Source organism: Lissotriton helveticus, chromosome 3_1 (genome assembly GCF_964261635.1).
Source record: "Lissotriton helveticus chromosome 3_1, aLisHel1.1, whole genome shotgun sequence".
NCBI lineage: Eukaryota > Metazoa > Chordata > Amphibia > Caudata > Salamandridae > Lissotriton > Lissotriton helveticus.
In genome coordinates, this window is record NC_136061.1 from 2,047,899,122 (window position 1) to 2,047,925,385 (window position 26,264).

Here is a 26,264-nt window from a genome sequence, read left to right on the forward strand (position 1 = left end):
CAGGTCTACGCGTTTCGGTGGGATAAGACCACCTTCCTCAGGACCAGCTTAGAAATAGTTTTATCCTTTCATTCTTCTCTGTGTGCAGGGTATCTTCCAATCAGATCCATGCAAGGCCTTTCCAGGACATATTCATTCGTGGTCAATATCAACAGTCCATATGTACCACCACTAATATTGCTGCAAATGTCCTGCATATGACTCTTGCTTCTGGCCACGTTAGCACTGCAGTTTATTCTTGTGGACTCTCACAAGGTATCATGTCCTTTGCGTTAATAGCGGCCTATTCTTTTCCTTTTTCTCTTCTGTTTTTTCGGCAAGGGGGCGCAGGTTGGAATGTTTTTTTTTGTTGTTGTTTTTTTTAGTCTTAAAATCCGTCCGATCTTAATGTCATCTGATATGGGGCTGCTTTTCCATTCTTCTTATGTATTTCCTTTCCGTGAGTGCAGCTTAATTTCTCTGCGCGTCGCTTTCAGAGTTGTGGCATATTCTCATTTGCGATGCGCCCTTCCATAGGTGGGTTCTTCCTGCCAGTTCTCCCCTTCCGCGGCTGTGGGGGTCTCTTTGAAAAGCAGCCATTCACCATTGGGTGTTCACCTCTCTATTCGCCAGGAGGGCAGGGGGTCTGGCAAAGAGGTGTAAACAAGCCTCGTCTGTCGGAGCTTGAGCACGCAGTGTCTACGGTACATCGCTGAGGGTGTGGTATGCGTCATCACTTCCAGCCACTATACACAGAAGGGGGCTCTGACCATCACACAAGGCGCCGTGAAACTACAGAGGGCAGTGCCCCCAAAGGTCCTGGCATGAGTCGGCACTGCCCTTTGGTGATCACAGGGTAGAGCCTGAAAGGCACATCTGCTCAACATTATTTATAAGTGCCCCCGGGACCTGGCCCACCTGGGGGCTTTTTGAATACAAAGCGCGGGAGCACGCGCTTCATTTTTTAAAAATGTTATCGGCCGGATTTGCAACACCAGCGTGGATTCGCCCGATTTTCTTTTTTTTTAATGCTTTTTTGGCCCAGGGGGTCCTTGTGGGACTCCCGGAGCAGGCCTAGGGGGTCAGGGTGTTTATACCCTGACCACTTTTCCTGTTTTTACTGAGTATTGACAGCCAATTAGAATAAAGCTTGTGGTCAGGAGGGTCTGCTTTCTGAGCCAAGCAGTACCTTTTTGCCAAATTCGGTATAATTCCGTTCAGCAGTTCGGGCTGTAATCTTGGCTAAAGTTTCCAATGGGGAACTGATTTCTTACTCTTATTTTTTAATTCTCAACAACTACTGAACAGATTTACACCATTTAAAAAAAAGATTGCTTTCTGAATCAAGCGCTACCTTTTTGCAAAATTTGGTGTAATTCCGTTCAGCAGTTCGGGCGGTAGCCTTGGCTAAAGTTTCCTTTGGAAATTATCGCAGAGAAAACTCTTTTTTGGGACCCCCCTTTTTTTCTCAGCCCCCACTTGACAAATCACCCCCAAACTTTCAGGATAGGAGCTGACCTGGATGAATCATTTTATTAGAGAATTGTGCGAAGATTCGTCAAACAACGCCAAAGTTATTAGCAAATGAAAAATGCTTTTTCTATGGAAACTTATTTGCAATTAGGATTGACATTCTGCCCCACACCGGCGTTTGACTACACGCAAACGCGTATAGATCTATACAAGTTCGTAAGAAAAGTCAAACTCCTGAAAAATTCGCACCCTCCATCCCAAGGCAGATGGACCAGCAATATCGATGAAGCAACAACATTAGATGCACTCACAGGTAGGGACATGTGAGCCCTGAGTGTAGCACGGGAACTCTTGGATGAAACGAACTCACAGAATGAACCAATACCAATACCAGCACTGACACAAATGCTGGAAGAGGGAGGCATCGAACAACGAGGGTGCAAGAGTATGATGACAATTAAATCTAAATTCATTCCCAAAGCGGTCCACGATGCTATAGATACCTTCCAGGAGGTAGTAATTGGAGAAATCAAGAACTTGCAAAGAAAGAAATTTAACAGTGCAAGGAGAAATTTGAACCAAATGGAATGGGCAATAATTAAGGACTTGAAAGAAGATGATAATATTATAATCAAGCCTAGTGATAAAGGGGGGAGTATAGTCATCCTCAATAAACAACAATATGAGGATGAAGCACTATCACAGTTGAAAAAATTGGAACACTATGCCCCCGTGCGAAGAGAGAAATTCAATGAAAATGTACTGAACTTCCATACCCTTATTTTAGAATGGAAAGATAGGGGTATAATGGATGTGAAGGACTGGGGCAATTTGAAATGTGAGCATCCCCAACTGGCAACTTTTTATCACTTGCCCAAAGTGCATAAAAGTAAAATCTGGCCACCTGGACGACCTATTGTGTCGGCGAAGGACAGCCTTTTGGAGAAAACCTCTATATATTGACAATTTCATTGCACCATTGGTACAGGATCTGAGTTCGTATCTAAGGGAGAATAATTCAAGGTGTGGCATGGAAGGATGACTTTGTCCTGATAACACTAGACATTACCAGCCTATACACCTCGATAAGGCATGAAGATGGCTTGAAAGCGATGAGATATTTTCTGGACAGAAGAGCATTTAAATACAGGACACATAATTGTATGCTGATTGAATTGACGGAATATTGCTGAAAAAAACATTTTTCTATTCTCAGGACAGCTTTATTTACAACGGCAGGGGACCGCAATGGGCATGTGCTTCGCCCCCAGCTACGCGAATCTTTTCGTGGGCTGGTGGGAGGACCACATGGCCTAGGCGGGTACCAATGGCAATGGGTGGAGAAAATAGCGCTGTGGACGTGCTACAGAGATGATTTATTCATTGTGTGGCGCGGCACTGAAAGTGTGGCTGAGGAGTATATCAGGATTCTTAATGATAATGAACAAAACCTTAAACTTACCAGTAACATCAGCAAGAAAGAGGTATACTACCTGGACTTGAGAGTATATGTCCAGGAAGGTAGCATTGAGACATCCCTGCATAGGAGCCAACAGCAGGTAATCCAATCTTGCATGCAGGAAGCTGCCACCCACGGAGTGTAGTCAACAACATTCTCTTGGGGGAGTTCCTGCAAATCAAGCGGAACTGCTCCATCGAAGAGGAATTTGTGAAAACTAGAACAGAGTCTAGGAAAAGATTCTCAAAAAGGGGATACTGTAAGGGGGTCCTGAATGAGGCGCAACGAAGGAGTAACATTGTGACCAGAAATGAATTGCTAGTAGACAGAACAAAAACCAAAGATATGAAGGTGAGACTGATAACCAACTTTACAGAGAAGTCTCCAGAACTGTTCCAGATCTTGAAGAAGAATTGGAACATATTGCAGTCTGACAATATAGTAGGGAAACTGATATCAGATTACCCATTAGTCACCTATAGGAAGGGAAATTCCCTGAGAGACCATCTGGTCAACTGTCATTATGACCCCAAATGTAAGAAGAAGGCCCCGGCATTGGGATTCTATCTGTGCATGAAATGTAAGGCCTGTAGGAACTCCAGGAAAGTCAAGGAGTTCGAGGTACCAGGCAAAATGAATAAGATCATAATCTCTAAACTCTTGAACTGCAACTCAGAGTTTACCGTGTACTGTCTGGTGTGCCCGTGCGGTAAAAAATACGTGGGCAGCACAATGAAACAGACAAAACTGAGGGTCTTGGAACATATGAGAGCGATTAACACCAAAGATCAGAGCTATCCTGTGGCCCGGCATTATGAGATAATGCACAAAAGCAACAGCAATCTGCTTTCATTCTTTATCCTAGATCAACTGACAAGGACAGAACGTGGGGGAGACTGGGTCAAGAAATTAAGAACCCTCGAATCACGGTATATGATAATGTTGCAGACAAAGAACCCGATAGGCCTGAACAATGAAGAAGAGATGTGGGCACACATTGGGTAGGACAGTTACTGGTCTAAATTAAATCTTATTTCCCTGCAAATCCCACTCCCTCCATGAGAACATTAGTTTTTACGTTTCAGCCCATTCAGGGCAACATAATAGAAGTGAAAGCGAAACTGTTGGCACTTCCTTTAAGGCCACAAAGTCAGAAAGAAGTGTTTAGGTGATATATCCTGTGAAGAGAACAGGAAAAGCCCATTCAGGGCAAAATTAATTTGAAATTTGAGATTTGGCTATGATTACATGCAGAATCAAATGTACACTGTATATTAATGCTGTGATTGAATAATGAAATGTTATTTATGCATTCCACATGATATGATGAATTGAAATGATAACAGGACCAAGCGCCTCTTTGACATTACAAGATGGCCGCCACAGTAATGTAGTAAATTGACTGTACCTTCTTTTATGTTTATTTTAATCACGTGTGTGAATACCACGTTGTAACTTTATTTAAAGCATTTGAAATTTTGTATCTATCGACACTGACGAAGGCGGCAACTCCGAAACGCGTTTGTTGATACGATTGTGTAGCGCTGTAATAAATTATGGCAATGAAAACTACGTGAAAGTGCTGAGAGTGCCCTTAATTGCGGAACGGTCCTGGGAGTGAGGACTGTGTGTTTTGGAAATATTGACGCACCCCACTGTGCGGTAAGGAGGCACCCGAGGCAAAGAGGAGCGACGGTTGGTGGAAAGAAGAAACTGAATATATACATATATATATATATATATATATATATATATATATATATATATATATATATATATATATATATATATATATATATTCACTGAAAAAACCATAGGTTATAGACCATATATAGTTAGGAATTAGCATTTACAAAACCATGAAAATTCACTGAAAAAAACCATAGGTTATACACCATATATAGTTAGGAATTAGCATTTAAAAAACCTTATTTTACTCACACAAAACCAATGAAATTCCATATATAGTTAGTTGTACTAACTATATATCGCGCACCCGCAATCCACTGCTGATCATGTCACATATTACATCATTCATGACATGGTCAGTGACATCACTGATGACATCACTGATGACATCTCAAATGACATCACTGATGACATCACTGATGACATCTCAAATGACATCACTGATGACATCTCAAATGACATCACTGATGACATCTCATTTGACATCAATGGTCACATCACTGATGATATCATTCATGTGACAATACAATGCATCTCCTCACACTTTAATATAACCTCTGTTACACCCAGTGTTAAATACAGAACATATTTTTTAAAACAATTGACACACCAATACTAGTTACTACATACGCACTCACTGATTCCTACGTCTACACACACATTCACTCATTCACCCATACAATCATTCATACATACAATCACTCATCTTTACAACACTATCATATGCACTCATACACCCTATACAGACACTCACACTCTGCCACTCATCCTTGGAGTTACTCACACACCTAGTCAGTCCTGTAAAGAATCAATCACACTTCCATTTTCTAATCTATACAGTTAAACATAGAGTACCTTACATTTTCAAACATATTCTAACACATACTTACTCTCTTATAAATCATTGATACAAGAACACATTGATCTGCACAGAGTCACACATCTCCCAGCTAGCCACACACACACTCAGTCTCCCATACAAATACTTGGACAATCAATCAATAACTCATATAGTTACTCATATAGCTACTGATCAACACATGCAGCAGTTTACAGAATACCAGACATAATGATGCACAAATTAAGACAGTTTAGTCACTAACCTATGCATTCAGTGAGACACATTTAATCATTCACTCATACAGTCAGTCACGCACCTACTAAAACCTTCATTCAGACACTTATACATCCACTCATTCAGTTGTGATGTGATGTCATCAGTGATGTCATTTGAGATGTCATCAGTGATGTCATCAGTGATGTCATTTGAGATGTCATCAGTGATGTCATCAGTGATGTCACTGACCATGTCATGAATGATGTAATATGTGACATGATCAGCAGTGGATTGCGGGTGCGCGATATATAGTTAGTACAACTAACTATATATGGAATTTCATTGGTTTTGTGTGAGTAAAATAAGGTTTTTTAAATGCTAATTCCTAACTATATATGGTGTATAACCTATGGTTTTTTTCAGTGAATTTTCATGGTTTTGTAAATGCTAATTCCTAACTATATATGGTCTATAACCTATGGTTTTTTCAGTGAATTTCATTGGTTTTTTAAAAGCTAATATCTATAGCTGTAAAATGTATTCTTCTTTAAATCCAAAAATATATTTTATATGTTTATTAATCATTTTTTTTTAATATTTTTTTTTGTTTCGCTCCCGGTCCGCGAACCGGAAAGCTTCCCGTTAGCTCAAATTAATGCCGCGACCCGGTCCGCGAACCCGTAAGAAATCAACATCGTGACGGTATCGCGTTGCCGCGTAATGCGTCTTGTGACGTACCGCGTTAGCGCACCCGGAAGTGCCCCGGGGCGCGGACCGAGGCGCGAAACGCAGCTCCCCGGAAGCGATCCGCGGCGCGTCGCGAAAGCGCGACGTATCGCGTTGCCGCGGCGCGTCGCAAAAGCGCGACGTATCGCGTTGCCGCGTAATGCGTCTTGTGACGTACCGCGTTAGCGCACCCGGAAGTGCCCCGGGGCGCGGACCGAGGCGCGAAGCGCAGCGACCCGGAAGCTAACCGGGGCGCGTTCCGCAGCGCGTAACATGAGCGTGAGAGGTCATGTGACTTGTTAATAAAACTTTTCATTGGTTCATTTCACTTTTGGTTTCATAATGATGTAAGGCTAGGTCAGGTGACCTAAAAATAACACTTTTCATTGGTTTAGAACTATTTTTTTTCCCAAATGATGAAAGCCCCCACCTTTTTTCTCACTCTGACTTTCAACTTTGAGAAAGGAAGACCTGATCATTTGCTCTGATTAAAAAATGGCTTCAATAGTAGCTTCAGCTTCTGCACCCCCACCACCACCACCACCATCTCCTCATAGGAAGAGAGGACCATCTGCACAGTTTATTGGAGACACAGAGGAGGAAGATGAAGAACAAGACGGAGAGGAAGAAGAGGGACCACGATTTGTCAAAGAGTTACCCCGGGTATCTCATCGCAAAGTTAGCTTTATCTGGCAATTTTTTTCCATTCCACCAGGAGAGAAAAAAGTCAATGCACGCTATGCTACGTGCCTTATCTGCCAAGAAAAGTTATCCCGGGGCACTAATAAAAAATACAGTTATGGAAATTACACGATGCACCGACATATGCAGAGGTGGCATCCAATCAACTATAGTCGTGCAGAGGTGCGTGAACTACAACAGAACCCCCCAACTTCGGTGACAAGAACATCACCTGATATGTCTCTCACATTTGGAGAGGCCAACGAAACAACGCCAAATATCCAAAAAAATTTTGTCCATATGAAGGTGACATGCTTATATTGTGGCACTTTAATTTCATGCGCAAACATGAGTCTGAAATTAATTAATTTGGCTTTCGAGAAACACCGATGCTCCAAACGCAGCAAGTTTTAAATTTTTTTTTTGCTCCTGTTGAGCCTTTTTCAATGCCTCTTTCTGTTCCTTCCCTTTGAAAAAAAACAAAAAAAACAAATAAGTGTTCAAAAAATACAAAAAAAACAAATAATGTTCAAAAAAGCAAAAAAAAATATAAAACAACAAAAATATAAAAAAAAAAGTTCTTTTTAGAACTACCTCCCCGTTATTAAAAATTAGCTAGAATGTTTTGCACTCTGGCAAGCTCTATTTCTTTTGGTTCGCTTCCCGGTTAGCTTCCCGGTACGCGAACCGGGAGCTAACCCGAAATTTTTTTAAAAAAAAAAATAGAGTAAGTAAGGCCCTTTTAAAACCTCCACATTAAACCTAGGGGGTCATGGAGGATCTAGTATGCCCCCTTATGGTTATTTCCCCCTTTGTTTTGTCCTCCTCTTGTCTCTCAATCCTACCGAGAGACAAGATGGCGGCCGCTCAGGACTGTTTAGAATGTTGACAGACACCGGAGGGCCAATCAGCTTCGCTTCGTGAAGTTCCGTTACGCGTAAGGTCCGCGAACCGGGGCGCTGCCTGGTCCGCGCTTACAGATATATATCTTTTTTTAAACGTTAATTTCTCAAAATCCACTGGAGCACATATATTGAGACCTAGAAAAGGCACATCGGGCTACCAGTCCCTACAATTTTGCCAAGTTTCGTGCAAATCCATTCAGCCGTTCGGGCTAAAAGTGAGGCTAACCGCCCTATGGAAAACTCAATGTTAAAAACACGTTTTGGGACCCCCCTTTTTTCTCGGCCCCCCCTGGACCAACTCCCCCCAAATTTCCAGGGGCTGCTCAGAAACAAAATGTTCCATTTTGCTGAAAATTCCAGCCAATTCCGTCCACAAACGCCAAAGTTATTAGACATAGAATTTTCAAAAATCCCATAGGGAAAAAATCCTAACTATATATACCTACTGGCGACCGCCAGTAGGTAATATATACATATATATATATATTCACTGAAAAAACCATAGGTTATAGACCATATATAGTTAGGAATTAGCATTTAAAAAACCTTATTTTACTCACACAAAACCATTGAAATTCCATATATAGTTAGTTGCACTAACTATATATTGCGCACCCGCAATCCACTGCTGATGATGTCACATATTACATCATTCATGACATGGTCAGTGACATCACTGATGACATCACTGATGACATCTCAAATGACCTCACTGATGACATCACTGATGACAACATCCTGTGACTGTATGTTTCTGTAAAGTTAAAATATGTCTTACATATTGAAGAATGAGTGGAAGTATAAGTGTCTGGACGAAGGATTTAGTAGGTGCATGACTGAATGTATGAGTGAGTGATTAAATGTGTCTCACTGAGTGCATGGGTTAGTGACTAAACTGTCTTAATTTGTGCATCATTATGTCTGTTGTTCTGTAAACTGCTGCATGTGTTGATCAGTAGCTATATGAGTAACTATATGGGTTATTGATTGATTGTCCAAGTATTTGTATGGGAGACTGAGTGTGTGTGTGGCTGGCTGGGAGGTGTGTGACTCTGTGCAGATCAATGTGTACTTGTATCAATGATTGTATAAGAGAGTAAGTATGTGTTAGTATATGTTTGAAAATGTAAGGTGCTCTATGTTTAACTGTATAGATTAGAAAATGGAAGTGTGATTGATTCTTTACAGGACTGACTAGGTGTGTGAGTAACTCCATGGATGAGTGGCAGAGTGTGAGTGTCTGTATAGGTGTATGAGTGCATATGATAGTGTTGTAAAGAAGAGTGATTGTATGTATGAATGATTGTATGGGTGAATGAGTGAATGTGTGTGTAGACGTAGGAATCAGTGAGTGCGTATGTAGTAACTAGTATTGGTGTGTCAATGGTTTCAAAAATGATACTCTGTATTTAACACTGGGTGTAACAGAGGTTATATTAAAATGTGAGGAGATGCATTGTATTGTCACATGAATGATATCATCAGTGATGTGGTCATTGATGTCAAATGAGATGTCATCAGTGATGTCATCAGTGATGTCATTTGAGATGTCATCAGTGATGTCATCAGTGATGTCACTAACCATGTCATGAATGATGTAATATGTGACATCATCAGCAGTGGATTGTTGGGTGCGCGATATATAGTTAGTGCAACTAACTATATATGGAATTTCAATGGTTTTGTGTGAGTAAAATAAGGTTTTTTAAATGCTAATTCCTAACTATATATGGTCTATAACCTATGTTTTTTTCAGTGAATTTTCAAGGTTTTGTAAATGCTAATTCCTAACTATATATGGTCTATAACCTATGGTTTTTTCAGTGAATTTTCAAGGTTTTGTAAATGCTAATTCCTAACTATATATGGTCTATAACCTATGGTTTTTTCATTGAATTTCAATGGTTTTTTAATAGCAAATATCAAAAGCTTTAAAATGTATTCTTCTTTAAATCGAAAAATATATTTTATATGTTTTTAATATAATTTTTTTATGTATATATATACATTTTTTTTATTTTTTTTTTGTTTCGCTACCGGTCCGCCCACCGGGTAGCTTCCCGTTAGCTCAATTTGGTGCCGCGACCCGGTCCGCGAACCGGTAAACGTTCCGTTAGCGCATCTGCCACGTTAGAAAACAACATCGTGACGCATCGCGTAAGCGCGACGTATCGCGTTGCCGCGTAATGCGTCTTATGACGCGCCGCGTTAGCGCACCCGGAAGTGCTCCGGAGCGCGAACCGAGGCGCGAAGCGCAGCTCCCCGGAAGCGATCCGGGGCGCGTCGCGTAAGCGCGACGTATCGCGTTGCCGTGTAATGCGTCTTATGACGCGCCGCGTTAGCGCAACCCGGAAGTGCTCCGGAGCGCGAACCGAGGCGCGAAGCGCAGCTCCCCGGAAGCGATCCGGGGCGCGGCACGGAGCGCGTAACGTAAGCGTAACAGGTCATGTGACTTGTTAATAAAACTTTCTATTGGTTCATTTCACTTTTGGTTTCCTAATGATGTAAGGCTAGGTCATGTGACCTAAAAATAACACTTTTCATTGGTTTAGAACATTTTTTTTTCCCAAATGATGAAAGCCCCCACCTTCTTTCCTCACTCTGACTTTCATGGCATCTGTAGTAGCTGCAGCTGGTGGACCCCCACCACCACCACAACCACGTAGGAAGGAAGGACCACCTCCACAGTTCCTTCCCAACCCAGAGGAGGAAGAGGAAGAAGAAGAGGAAGAGGAAGTAGAGGGGAGGCAGTTCTTACGTGAAGAGCCCCGGAAATCCCACCACGAAGACAGTTTTATTTGGCAGTTTTATTCTTTTCCTCGAGGCCAAAAAAAGTGAATGCCCGACATGTGACATGCCTCATTTGTAAAGATGTTTTATCTAGAGGTACAGACAAAAAGTATAGTTATGGTAACTATACTATGCACCGTCATATGCAGAGGTGGCATCCACTGAATTACAACGTTGCAGAGATGCGTCACCTCCAAGACAACCCACCAACTCCTGTGGCCAGTACATCGGCACAGGTAACTCTGTCGGGACCAGAGGCGAGGGAAACGGTCCCAAACATCCAACAGAATTTTGTGCACATGAAGATTGTGTGCCTTTATTGTGGTGACCTACTCTCATGTGCAAATATGAGTATCAATTTGATAAACAGAGCATTTCAAAACCACAAGTGCTCAAAACGCCCCAAAAAATAAAAAAAATGTTTTGCTCCTGTTGAGCCCTTTCTAATGCCTGTTTTTCGTTGTTCCCCCTCAAAAAAAACCCAAAAAATATAAAACCGTTCAAAAAATACAAAAAAAGTAAAAAATTGTTCAGAAAAAAAATAAAAAATATATAAAACAACAAAAATAATTAAAAAAAAGTTCTTTTCAGAACTCATTCATTTCATTTCAAAACTTTATTTCGATCACAGATCATAAAAGACACATAGCATATATACAACTTAAAAGCTTATTAAACATGAAGTGATCCAATATTTAAAATGGTTTAAACGAATCGTAAAATAATCCAGTATATTTCATTCAACTAGTCCTTCTTTCCTTTTTGTTTTTTCCTTCTACACCAGTCTTTTCATCGCTCGGGTTCGGATGTACCACATTGAAGTCAAAAATTTCGATAAGGCGAAAACTAGAGTGGGAGAGAGGTCAGATTTTAAAACTCTGTAGGCTGGTTGAAAAGATCTGAAGCCCAAGTTCCTAAGTAGCGGGACTAACCAGTATTTCCTACTCCTCTCGTAGCCTTTACAGAAAAAGACAGCGTTGCCACATTAGAGCGAGATTGCCATGACGCTGTAAATGAAGCTAGTGGAAGGCATCCATATCTCCATTGTAAAAATAGTTTTCTCGTTATTACAGGTGAGATTGCGTCTAGAGTGCATTCAAGGCAATAAGAGTCTTTCACTTTCAGGAACAAGTGTGTCAAGGATCCTTCACGCGTAGCATTAATAGCTCTTGTGAGCATCAGTTCGTAATATGCTCTCACTAATGCCTTTTTTGGAATCTTTGTACAAGAGTTTGCAGGATCCGTCCATAATTCCGGGTATCCTATCTCCTCTAGCATTCCCTTGACATAGGTCATCCAAGGGATCCTATTGGCGTTCCGTAGCTCCAAAAATTCCTGAAGTTCCTCTCTATAGTTTGTGAGGTCAGGGCTACACCACAACCGCCTCCAGAAAGTTAGGGGTTTGAGTCCCAGCTCCTCTATTATTGGACGGATTCCCAGGTCTAGTCTGAGGGGGAATAGGGGAGTGCTCTGGGGAAGGGCAACAACCTGCCTCAAAAATTTATTTTCTGTGGACTGTAAGTTATGTGATTGAGAGTGACCCCACAGTTCTGCCCCATATGTGACACCCGCCCGTGCTTGAATTTTGTAGATGTGCATAATTGGGGTTAGTGGGCGATAGAAAGATTTATTCGCCAGACGCATTATGCCACCCGCCAACTGTGCCAGTTTGATGGACACTTTAGTCTGGTGACTCGTCCACGTTAAATGTTCGTTTAAGGTGATCCCCAAGTATTCAATGCTGCGCACACGTTCTAGTTGAACAGAACCTATCCTTGGTGGGACTCGATTTTGCGGGTTAGGGTTTAAGATCATAAATTTAGTTTTTTGTGGGTTTATTTCTAAACCGTGTTCAGAGCAAAATTCTAAGAAACCGTCCAGGATGCGTTGAATCCCCATGGGGGATTTAGACAGCAGCTTTTCAGAACTACCTCCCCTTTATAAAAAAATTGCTAGAATGTTTAGCACTCTGGCAACCTCTATTTCTTTTGGTTTGCTTCCCGGTTCGCTCGCCGGTACGCGAACTGGGAGCGAACCAAAAAAAAAATTTACAAAAAAAGAAGAGTAAGTATAAGGGAAGGAAACAGAGAGTAATGTTAAAAGAAAGACAGCTATAGGGAGTAACACAGAGATACTGTTTAATAGATCTATTTACCGAAGAAAAGATGAAAGAGGGCATAATAGTGAAAAACAAAATAGATAAGGAAGTGAAAGAAAAAAAGGAGAGTAGAAGAATAATAAACAAGAGTTTCTTAGAGAATATGAGTGAATGTTCAAAATAAGATTAAAACATGTGGAATAACAGAGAGAAAAAACAGAAAGCAGAAAAGAAGAAGTAACAGAAAAGGAATGATTGAAACAGCAAAGAAATATAAATAACATAGGGGCATATTATCAACATAGGTGATAAAATTATCGCTGCTTTTATCGGCAGAAATCTGCCGCTAAAGCCGCTTTTGCGGCAGTTTTCTGCCGATAATGACTGCTTTTATCGGCAGAAATCTGCAGCTAAAGCCGCTTTTGCGGCAGTTTTCTGCCAATAAAAGCAGCGATAATTTTATTGCCTGTGTTGATAATATGCCCCTTAGTGTGCTTGAACTACAGGGAGAAAGCATAATGAACTATTAGTGAAAGAGTGATCAGTCAGAGACAGTGAGAGTAATAGAGACGGAGTGAGTGAACAGGAGTGAGGAACTATGAGAACAGAGAGACTGAGAAAAAGAGTGGAAGGAGTAGAGTAAGTAAGTAATAGAGAAAGGAATGAGAGAAGTAGCAAAGGCAGGAAACTGAGGGTTAAAGAAATGAAGCAGTGGAACTAATAGAAGTTAAATGTGATAGAAATGTAATGAAAAGAGTACAAAACATTTACCTTATAATTGTCGTTAACTTAGTCACTTGTTATTTTTATACTTTCAATCTGTGAAAGAGATAACAAACATTTGAAAAATATTAAAACATGTATTTAAAAATTAGAAAAGACAAGGGAAAAGATTGAAGGACAAACAGTTTTTGACACTTACAGAAGCCTCTGCTTCTCCATGCCCCCTACACAGTCCTAAATATATACATTTTAAACTAACAGTATCTTGTTGCAGATGAAGTGAGGCCTATCTTGTAACATGGTGCATCTTTTGCATCACTGCTGCATCACATAAGTAATGCAACAGCGGCACAAAAGAGGCGCATGGCCATCATAAATCTGCCCCTAACATGTTAAATGAATGATTCAGGATGCCGATAAGGTGTGGCCTATCCAGGGGTTTGTTTGAGGTGAGGCCTACTCAGGGTTACAGATGAAATTTAGACTTGTTGAAGAGTACAGAGGAGATAATACATGTCCATGCCTACCAATGAAGTGAGTCATGTCCACTGCACTCTTTAACAAAGGCCAGACCTCCTCTGTCTCCCTGGACAGGCCTAAACCTGATCTGCACAATGTGATTCGTAATGTTAGGAAGCACAGGTGATGTAATTGAAAAAAGTGCAATTTCTTTTGCTCATTTCACAATCACATCACTTGTGTTTCCTTTGCTTAGGTATCTCATTGTGCAGATGTAGTCCAGCATATGAAAGAGTACGCAGAAGTGCAGCACTGCATGCAACAACTTTGACACTTACTGAAGCCTCAGCTTCTGCATGCCCCCTACACAGTCCTAATTATATACATTTTAAACTGACGGTATCTTGTTGGAGATGAAGTGAGGCCTATCTTGCAACATGGTGCATCTTTTACACTTCTGCTGCGTCACAAAAGTGACGGAACAGTGGCGCAAAAGAGGCGCACAGCCATCATAAATCTGCCCTTAACATTTTAAATGATTGTTTCTAGATGCTGATAAGGTGTGGCCTATCCACAGATTTGTTTCAGGTGAGTCCTACTCAGGGTTGCAGATGAAATTTAGGCTTGTTGTAGAGTACAGAGGAGATAATACATGTGCAGGCCTACCAACGAAGTGAGTCATGTCCACTGCACTCTTGAACAAATGTCAGACCTCCTCTGTCTCCTGGAACAGGCCTAAACCTCATCTACACAATGTGATGCGTAATGTTAGGAAACACAGGTAATGTAATTGAAAAACGTGCAATTTTTTTTGCTCATTCCACAATCACATCACCTGTGTTTCCTTTGCTTAGGTATCTCATTGTGCAGATGTAGTCTATCATATGAAAGACTACGCCGTATGTGAGCACTGTATGCAACAACTTTGACACTTACAGAAGCCTCAGCTTCTCCATGCCTCCTACACAGTTCTAAATGTATATCATAAATACAAAAAGTACAGAATTAATTATATATGTTAAATGGTTTATTTTTGCTGTTCTCAGAATTTATCAAATTTCACTAAAAACAGTGACTTGAAGGTATTCATCATATAACAGCGGGGAAAAAAAAACACAATCAAAATGATTGTGTTTAAAAAACCCATATAACATAACCAATCAAAAATCAGAACTCCTTAAAATTAACTTACTTTCCATGACGTCGAAGGATATCCTATGAACAGCTTACACTCTGTTGTGCTGTTATTATTTTCAGCCCGCCACTTTCTGAAAGAAAAGCTCCATCGTTTTGACAAATATGTTACATACAATAAATGACTTCTCGCTCTCTACCACACTTTTCTACAAGGCCAAATCGTGTAAGAGCCATTTATAACTCTTGGAATTCTTCTAAGCAAATCCCGTCATTTTCTTTTTCCGCAACTTTCAGAAAGAAAACGTTCAAGATCACTTTCACAATCCTGTACTAGTAATATCTTACCCTTCTTGCTCACTCATGTTCCACATTTCCTATGACACTGATACTGCTTACTATGAAGCAGACTTACACTACCTCTATGACTGCTACAAATATTTAATTCTCTACATCACTTTTAATCACAAAGCAATTTAAAACAGTACATAAAATTATATCAACCCCTAGAATCATTATAGGCCAGTTACCTACCCTAAATTCTTTCTTCTGAAAACAGAAAGTAAGAATATTTTTAATAAGATGTGTAATAAGTGGATGTTGTCAAAGGACCATCATGTCATATAATAGCTGCAGTTAGAATTTTTTTTCTAAAATCAACGAGTGTGTAGCCACAACATTTGAAATTAAAGTTGAAAACTTATTTTCATCAGGTTTATATAGTTGGAATTTTTAAATGACATTATAACCAAAAGTTTGTTCAAAATATGTTGACAGCATTGCAGACTTACATTACCTCTACTCCATGTTTTGATTGGCTGCTTGAATTAGCTTATTAAAAGAAACAGTTTTTCTGAACTCATTCAAAGTGCAGTTATTTTTCCATGACGTCAAGTGTTATGGTAAGAACACCGTTTGCTTTGGGAAATACTCTGTTGTCCTTTAACTAATCCGTGCCCACCACTTTCTGTAAAAAAACCTTCTTTTTTTTCAGGAAATAGTTAAAACTGAAAAATAACTTTTGACTCTGTACTACACTTATCCTCGAGGCCAAATAGTGTAGGAGCCATTAGAACCTCTTGAAATTCCTCAGAGCAAATCCCGAGATTCTTTCCCTAAAATTTTGGTTGTAAAAACACCAGGTAAGAATTTTTAAGGTCAAAAGGCAATTTTCTTTTTAAAGTTAAAACAGAATCATTGCAGAATGACCAGCCGTTTCTAGACTTCAAATAAGCTGTGTAATGTCCTGATGTTGTTGAAGGACCATCATGATATATAATTGCTGCAGTTACAAAAGTCCTTCCTGATATTGACAACTGCGAAGCCACAAAATTTTTAATTAAAGTTGTCAATTTTGTTCCATCAGGCCTACATCGTTGGAACATTAAAATGACATACTGGCCATATGTTCGTATAAATAATGTGGACAACATTTCAGACTTACATTGGCTACACTCCATGTTGTGATCAGCTGCTTTTACTAGCTTATTAAAGGACACTGATTTACTGTCTGGCAAAGTTAAATATATACATTTTTCTGAGTCTACACTAGTAGTACTTGATACCCTACAGTTCTCGCAGTCATGTTGCCATTGATAAGAAAGGCCAAACAGGTGATCTACAACTACACCTTCATCTTGCAATACATCAAGCATATACATTAAAAACTCCTGGCAATCTTGCTGAATATTTTGACAGAATTGCGTTTGACCTGAACATTTGTCTAACAGATTTCGAATTTCAGACACACTTTCTATTTTTGTTCTATCAGTGCTACATTTCTCTAACACAGAATTCAACAAACTGCAAAATCTTTGATCCGAATTGACCACAATCTCTTCTTTTAAATTTTCTAGAGAAAACAAAACATTAACCACTACATTAGCATAGCAGTTGACACCAGAACTGTTTTCAAATTGAAAACCAACAACATCTTCAACAAAATCCTTTTTCTTTCTGCTTATAATTTCTGGTTCATCGACTTTTCGTCTTTTTGCTACAACCTCTCTACTATTGGTCACATTTCTTCGTTCCGGCCTACCACACGTTTCTCAAACAAAGGATATTGAGGCAAATGTGGCGCATACTCTCTTCTTAACCTATTGTATTCCTTAACACAATCTAGATCCGCACAAATGTTTGTGACATCACACTCAATCAAGTACAATCCCGATAAAGTTCTGACTCGTGACAATGCCACATATGCCATACCCTCCTTGAACACAGAACTGCCAATATTCACCAATGCACTGTCTACACTTAAACCTTTTACAAGCAAAAACCTAGCAGAGCAACGACCAATTAGCTGTACTTCCTCAATGCCATCAAATTTAATTTTTAAAAATTCAATTCCATCTCTATTTCTGTATTTCTCAAAATCAACAACATTACCCATTGATCCATTTACCAGACCTCTTTCAACATGTAAATTCCTTCTTAAAATTATACGGCAATTTAAGCACACATTCAGAGTCTTTTCAAAACCAGCAGTTTTAGATATAGTCTTCTCTAATGAATCCAATTTTGATTTCAAATTCTCAGACAAAATAATTGTTGCTCCCATATGCTCTACTCTGTCAATAGCTTCCAGTTTCACAATCTCTTGGTTTTCTAAATGCAACATTTTGTTGTTGAAGATGGCACATTCTGCAAGAGTTGGCATCAAACATATTCCAGATTTCTTCTCAGTAATTTTCTGAAAAATATTCTCAGGCACAACGTCTTCTTCTGGATACAAATTTGACAGTAATCGTGCATGTAAAGCTTCTTTCCCATGCTCGGTCACTTTTCCGAATCTAACATCTTGTAGAATATTCTTATAATCTTCATCCTTAGCTTGACGCATATTTTCACGCAGTTCAGCATAATTGAAGTTTAACCATATATTGACGTTGCCAATACTCACTAGGCACTTCCTGGTATCTTCATGCATGAGCATTTTGAACACAGGTTGTCCTTTCACTGGTGTCAGCTGCAGAAGATCACCGAAAACAATGATGTGTTTGCCACCAAATAACACACCATACTCTGTTTTGAGAACTTCTTGCATTCTCAAATGCACAAAGGCAAGCATGACATTGGAAACCATGCTTACTTCGTCAATGATAAGAAGTTTCATTTTCCTCAAGACTCTTGAAACTTCACAACAAGCATCTCCAGATAACTTGTGGTATTGTAATTTGTTATCATGCTCCACTGGCAGCATCAGTAGACGATGCAAAGTAATACCTTTAATGTTATGTGCTGCCAGTCCAGTTGGAGCGGTGACAACACAAGACAGCGATGACTCAGTCCTTTTCTGCAAATAACATGAAATTGCTTTAATGAGGAAACTTTTTCCAGTTCCCGCTTCTCCACTCACGTACAGTCGGACAGGCTTCAACGACGTACATGAGCACTCTTTCTTCTCATGACTTAATCCATGATCTATTTGGTTGGTAACTTCGTAATATATTTTCCTCTGCTCAACGTTGAGTTGTCTTTCCAAGTCTTCTAAGTTAACCGCATCCTCCTGAGCATGTGCCATGGCTCTTTCCACTTCAATCATGGCAGTGGCAGCTTCATTTTCGATAACTGGTCCTCCTAGTGGATCCCGACTCAATGAATCAGAACTCTGACTGTCCTGAGAACTGTCTCTAGCAATCTCGGCTGCAATCGTTGCTTCCTGCTCGATTTCCGCATTCAACATTTCTAGATATTTGGGAAAAACAGGACATTCTATGGTCTCCTTGGAGGCATTGAAAGAGTCTTCGTAACAGAGGAAATCTCCAAGCAGTTCCTCTTCTGCACGCCAAGGCTTGAAAAGTTGCAAAAGTGCTAAATAGAAAAACTCTTTTCTTTCAGGAGATTCGCCACTCAATTTTCGATGGTTTACCAAGTGGCATTTTCTTTGCTTGACCAGACATCCCTCACTTCCAATTACAGCATACACTCCTTTATCAATATCTTCTTTGATGTTCCTCTTGAATATGTAATTTTGTAGAACCTCATACAGACAAACATTCTCGAGGTGACTGCTTCTATTTGGATAATATGTATCCAACATGTTGGTCTTCAAAATATCTGTACTGTTTGGTTCCTTTTCCGCCAAATACTCAATTTCTCGTACAGGTTTCAGAACTCGATTACGCGTTGCAGCAAGACCAAGACTCGCCCAAATGTAACTCCTGGATTTGGCATAGAGACTTGCTGAAGACAACCGGTCAGAACATTCGTAAGCTCCGATTTCTCGATGCGACAACATCTTCAGACTGAAACTGTACAACTTCTTACTGAGGCTCTTTTCATGGGAAATGTCCTCCCACATATCCTTCAATTCTGTCTTTTCTTTTTTGGTGATGTAAGATGTCACATACCGAGCCACAGCCATACAGTTATCAGCCACAAACTGTATATCCATGTTAGCATTCCACATGGACAAAATCACTGGGTTGTAGTCGTTGATGTACTTGGACTCTTCGTTCCTTTTCAAATTGTACGTATTTTTGGGTGATTTCTTCATCACATTATGTCGCAGCGAAGACATCAAACTGTTCACTCTTCCTTTAGAAATCACCGGTCGTGGAAAGGCGAAACGACATTTTGTGTAGAACTTGTCCTTGTTTCTGAATTTACGACAACAGTACTTTCCACAACGATGGCTTTGGAAGCGTAAAACTTGTTCTCTTAGGCTTTTGTCTTCCTTTGCCTTTGGAACAGCCTCATGTAGAATACTGTTCTATGAAACTCATCACTAAGTCATCCGGATCTGTTCCAAAATTGGGTGCATCTTTGATCCACAGCAGCATATGTATATGAGGAGCACCTCTTGCTTGGTACTCCTTTCTCCAGAAGAAATCCAACACCTCTCCAAGAGGTGGATTTTTCTTGTTCATGATGAAAGACATCATAGCTTCAAATCTATGATTGAAGTACCTGCATACATTCACTGGATCCAAGGAGCACAGTTCTCCGGGTGTCTTGAATTCGATATTTTCAATGTTTCCATTTGCCTCTCGTAGAAATTCAAGTAAGTCTTCCCAGCCATACTCGGCACAGCTGAGAGTGAGGAACCATGTGGGAGTTCCTAAGTTCCTCAGCATACATTTTAAATCACCATGACGACGGTACCAGTACTCATTAGTACCACGCTGACACGCCATGGGATTAATCAAGTGAGAATCCAAAATACTGTCTTGCACATTGACTTTATCCATAAAGTCACTTGCCGCGATATTTTGCATGTGTACACCACTTTTCAAGATGTGGTTCACTGCATATGACAGTCCAGACAGATCGCTTTCAAACAGTGGATGAAACAAATAGGGAATGCATTGACGAAACCTAGGATCTTCTGCATACAATCGTAAAGTCCGGTATTCAGAAGCAGGAATTTGATCAGGTCGCTCATCATATCTTCCTCCTTGACCTTTTGGAAATAGCTGTGGGAAACACCGAGCTTACAAACTTTCCTCCCAAACACTAATGGGACTTCCTTTGGCTTGTTTCATTTGAAACAACTCAATAGCATTCCCCATGACTTCCTTGGAATGCAAAGGATGAACACTATAATGTTCATATATTTCTTCATTTTTAGAGGCTTCTACTCTCTCAATTTGACCAGCACACAAATCGCTATCCTCTTCTTCACTTACTTCCTCTTCTGCAACATATACATTCTTGTAGTACTTATTGTTTTTCTTCAAATACAATGTTGCCTTTTTGACTTTCCTAACATCCACTAAATCTTGCCAGATTTTCTTACTCTTTCTCGCAACCCCATTAACTAAGATAACCAGAGGTTCCTCTTCCACTTTCTCTACTCCAATTGTATTAATGTTTTTCTTCAAATCTAGAGGCAAATAAACAACTCTTCCCTTTAATCCTCTCTGTAAATCTGATGGAGGCAATTTCCCTGTCTTTGGCTCCATTCGTACAATAGCCTGAAAGGGATGGATACTTTGAATCAAAATAGATTCATAAGTATTTAAATCCTTCAATTCAGAAGGAATCTCAACCAATTCCAGATTATTATGAACCGCTCTAGCAGGCATCCGGTTTTGATTTAATTTGTTACAACAATAAGTACACACACGTTGATCCAATCCCAAATCAAAACAATTTTCTACCATCAAGTATGTTGCAAAATCCTTCCATTCACTATTATTTTCACTTTCACTTTTCGCATATAAATCCACTAACTTAGTCTGATTCTTATAATAAGTGCGTCGACAACACACACAAGTAAAATTAGGCCTCTCACTTGATTTCACCTGAAACGTGGCAATTTCTTTCTGAAAATTATCTGTACTGGAAACCTGTACACTATCTTCCACATTACCTTCTTCTTCTGGGTCAATTTCAACATTCTCCTCTTTACTTGCAAAGTAACAAAACTCAATTTCTTCACAAATATTCTTCACATCTACTTCAGAACCATGCAAAAGAGCAGTGCATAATTGTTTAAGCATAATTGCTGGACTCTTAGCATAATACAACATTCTAACTAATTTCCTCACTTTATTATGATGCACTGCTAGCATCCTGAAATGATGAAAAACACTCTGGCATACTCTCCTGGAAAGACAGGCCAGTGAATGACCATGCAAACCTGTCACTTCTCTCACTCTGCAAGGATCTAATTCTTGCAACAACTTCATTTTCTGTTTTAAAGTTTTCTTATTAAATGTCCGTACAAAATCACAAAGCAAATTGATGGAATCCTGTTGCACACTGCAAATACTACTACACTTCCAGATATACACTGGTCCCTTAGGACGTCTTCCTAAAACCTCATTACCTAACACCTCTTCTGCCTCTGTTGCCACAAGTTTTTCTTTTTCAACTGGACAACCATCTTTCACCTCATAAGCTCGACCACTAGTGTCAACTGCATGCACCAAATCATTATCCTGGAAATAACTCTCCTCATTAAAAAATGCCTCACAACTTGAACTATGCATCCATTCTCCTGAAAAAACTTCACAAAAATTACTACGATTAACTGTTCTCTTCCATCTACTATTTCTTTTGAAATCATAAATTGCCTTGTTTAGCTTCCTAATTCTATTGATTATCAAAATAAATAACTTTCGCTTAATTTCAAATGCCTGATCAATAATTTTCTCAACTTTTTTTTCTCTTATAAAAAACCACTTTCTGTTGACCTTTCTTAATATTTTTTAACAAATTGCCAATTATCCTGTTGCGGAACATTCGTCTATGAATGTCCCTAAACTGATTTTTCCTTCTACTACCATGCACAGAGTTATCTCCTCCTCTAGCAGTAACATTTTTGATTGGCCTTTCCTTTCCGTTTAAATTGGTTCTCTTTTTCTGGACTAAAACATTTTCTGTAGTACTACTTTTTTTTCTACAAATGTTTCTTAGGAATGATTTCGTTGTCTTACCCGGAGCTTTCTTGGTGACTTGACGAGTTTTTATTGTAGAAGACTGCTGCAAGCAATTAGTAAGCTGCTGTCTTAGACGTTTTGTAGCCTTTCGGTTTCATCTTTAGATGGCATTATGTCCTTTTGAAATGATCTGCAGTTGAATCTGTGGTAAAATATAATTAAAAATGTTATTAACCACTATTACCAAACAGTAAATCAATAACAGTCGTCAAAAATGTAACACACTACTTGTCATTTTTACATACAATAATTTTTAGTGCATTGGCAAATTTAGTAGTCACAAATAGTAGCAAAGAAATGGAATGCTTCTACATTTGACGAGTGCTGTTTTATATGTGAATCTGAACTAATTTTATGAGCATATTTGACTATTTTATTAAAGACACTACACACAAGCTGTTTTTGAAGTTGTGTTTAATTTTAAATGAAACGGTTTACATGTTTACTTTTCATTTCCAGTAATTTTTAAAAATAAATGTTTATAGTTCCATAGGCTCAAGCAGGTCAGCTTCCCACCCTATGTCATACAATTCTGACAAATCGGCATCCTCATCATGTTCTTCATCATCCTCAGGATTTAAATCATCCAAGGGATCTACTTCCACTGATGTTTCAATCACAATTTCAATGATAATATCGAGATCAACAGATTGCTCATTATCACTCATGCTTGATGTTGTCGTTATCTTTAAAGAAAGAGAACAACAATGAGATGTTGCAGAGTAAGAGACAAATCTCAGAGACTATAATTGTAAAATTGTTTAACAAGAGTAACATTTTGCAGATATTATTTAACCATGTCCAGCGATGCTGTTTCAAACAGGCGTAAGGATTTGATTCAGCAATGCCATAAATGTGACTCAGTGAAATCGTCTTAATTTTACTGTGTTCGTTTTACAGGGCTTTCATGCAAATGACTGGCCACCCTACAACAAAACGCTCACATGAAATCTGACGCAGGTTTCATGTGGCACAGGACTTTACAGGATGACACATCTGCCTAGATGCATCAAGTTGTAAATATGTCGCAACATAGCAAATCTTTTGCACCGTCGCTGCGTCACAAAAGTGACGCACAGCGGCGCAAAAGAGGCACACGGCTATCATAAATCTGTCCCTAACATTTTAAATGATTGATTCAGGATGACAATAAGGTGTGGCCTATCCAGAGGTTTGTTTGAGGTGAGGCCTACTCAGTGTTGCAGATGAAATTTAGGCTTGTTGAAGAGTACATAGGAGATAATACATGTGCAGGCCTACCAATGAAGTGAGTCATGTCCACTTCACTCTTGAACAAAGGCCAGACCTCTTCTGTGTCCGTGGACAGGCCTAAACCTCATCTGCACAATGTCATTCGTAAAGTTAGGAAACACAGGTGATGTAATTGAATAATGTGGAATTTCTTTTCCTCATTTCACAATCACATCACCTGTGTTTCCTTTGCTTAGGTATCTCATAGTGCAGATGGAGTCTAGCATATCAAAGAATACACAGAAGTTGAGCACTGTATACAACAATTTTGACATTTACAGAAGATTCAGCTTCTCCATGACCCCTACACAGTCCTAATGTTTACATTTTAAACTGACGGTATCTTGTTGGAGATGAAGTGAGGCCTGTCTTGCAACATGGTGCATCTTTTGCATCACTGCTGCATTGGTTTCATGTGGCACAGGACTTTACAGCATGACACATCTGCCTAGATGCATCAAGTTGTAAATATGTCGCAACATAGCAAATCTTTTGCACCACCACTGCATCACAAAAGTGACGCACAGTGGCGCAAAAGAGGCACACGGCTATCATAAATCTGTCCCTAACATTTTAAATGATTGATTCAGGATGACGATAAGGTGTGGCCTATCCAGAGGTTTGTTTGAGGTGAGGCCTACTCAGGGTTGCAGATGAAATTTAGGCTTGTTGAAGAGTACAGAGGAGATAATACATGTGCAGGCCTACCAATGAAGTGAGTCATGTCCACTTCACTCTTGAACAAAGGCCAGACCTCTTCTGTGTCCGTGGACAGGCCTAAACCTCATCTGCACAATGTGATTCGTAAAGTTAGGAAACACAGGTGATGTAATTGAAAAATGTGGAATTTCTTTTCCTCATTTCACAATCACATCACCTGTGTTTCCTTTGCTTAGGTATCTCATAGTGCAGATGGAGTCTAGCATATCAAGAGTACACAGAAGTTGAGCACTGTATACAACAAGTTTGACATTTACAGAAGATTCAGCTTCTCCATGCCCCCTGCACAGTCCTAAATGTTTACATTTTAAACTGACGGTATCTTGTTGGAGATGAAGTGAGGTCTGTCTTGCAACATGGTGCATCTTTTGCATCACTGCTGCATTGGTTTCATGTGGCACAGGACTTTACAGCATGACACATCTGCCTAGATGCATCAAGTTGTAAATATGTCGCAACATAGCAAATCTTTTGCACCACCACTGCGTCACAAAAGTGACGCACAGTGGCGCAAAAGAGGCACACGACTACCATAAATCTGTCCCTAACATTTTAAATGATTGATTCAGGATGACGATAAGGTGTGGCCTATCCAGAGGTTTGTTTGAGGTGAGGCCTACTCAGGATTGCAGATGAAATTTAGGCTTGTTGAAGAGTACAAAGGAGATAATACATGTGCCGGCCTACCAATGAAGTGAGTCATGTCCACTTCACTCTTGAACAAAGGCCAGACCTCTTCTGTGTCCGTGGACAGGCCTAAACCTCATCTGCACAATGTGATTCGTAAAGTTAGGAAACACAGGTGATGTAATTGAAAAATGTGTAATTTATTTTCCTCATTTCACAATCACTTCACCTGTGTTTCCTTTGCTTAGGTATCTCATAGTGCAGATGGAGTCTAGCATTTCAAAGAGTACACAGAAGCTGAGCACTGTATACAAAAATGTTGACATTTACAGAAGATTCAGCTTCTCCATGCCCCCTACACAGTCCTAAATGTTTACAGTTTAAACTGACGGTATCTTGTTGGAGATGAAGTGAGGCCTATCTTGCAACATGGTGCATCTTTTGCATCACTGCTGCATCACAAAAGTGGCGCAACAGCGGCGCAAAAGAGGCGCACGGCCATCATAAATCTGCCTCTAACATTTTAAACGATTGATTTAGGATGACGATAAGGTGAGGTCTATCCAGAGATTTGTTTGAGGTGAGGCCTACTCAGGGTTGCAGATGAAATTTAGGCTTATTGAAGAGTACAGAGGAGATAATACATGTGCAGGCCTACCAATGAAGTGAGTCATGTCCACTGCACTCTTGAACAAAGGCCAGACCTCTTCTGTGTCCCTGGACAGGCCTAAACCTCATCTGCACAATGTGATTTGTAATGTTAGAAAACACAGGTGATGTAATTGAAAAATGTGGAATTTCTTTTGCTCATTTCACAATCACATCACCTGTGTTTCCTTTGCTTAGATATCTCATTGTGCAGATGGAGTCTAGCATATCAAAGACTACGCAGAAGGTGAGCACTGTATGGAACATGGCTATGTAACTCAAAGAATCAAAATCTAAATTTGCCAAGCACACATAGGGGCGTATTTACAAGGACCTTGCACCACGGGGAAATGTCTTAAATTAAAATGGGAAAAATAACATCAAAGGGACTCAAAGGCCTTGTAAATATGCCCCAAGCAACCTATGAAACTCTAGCAGTACATATCAAGAAACC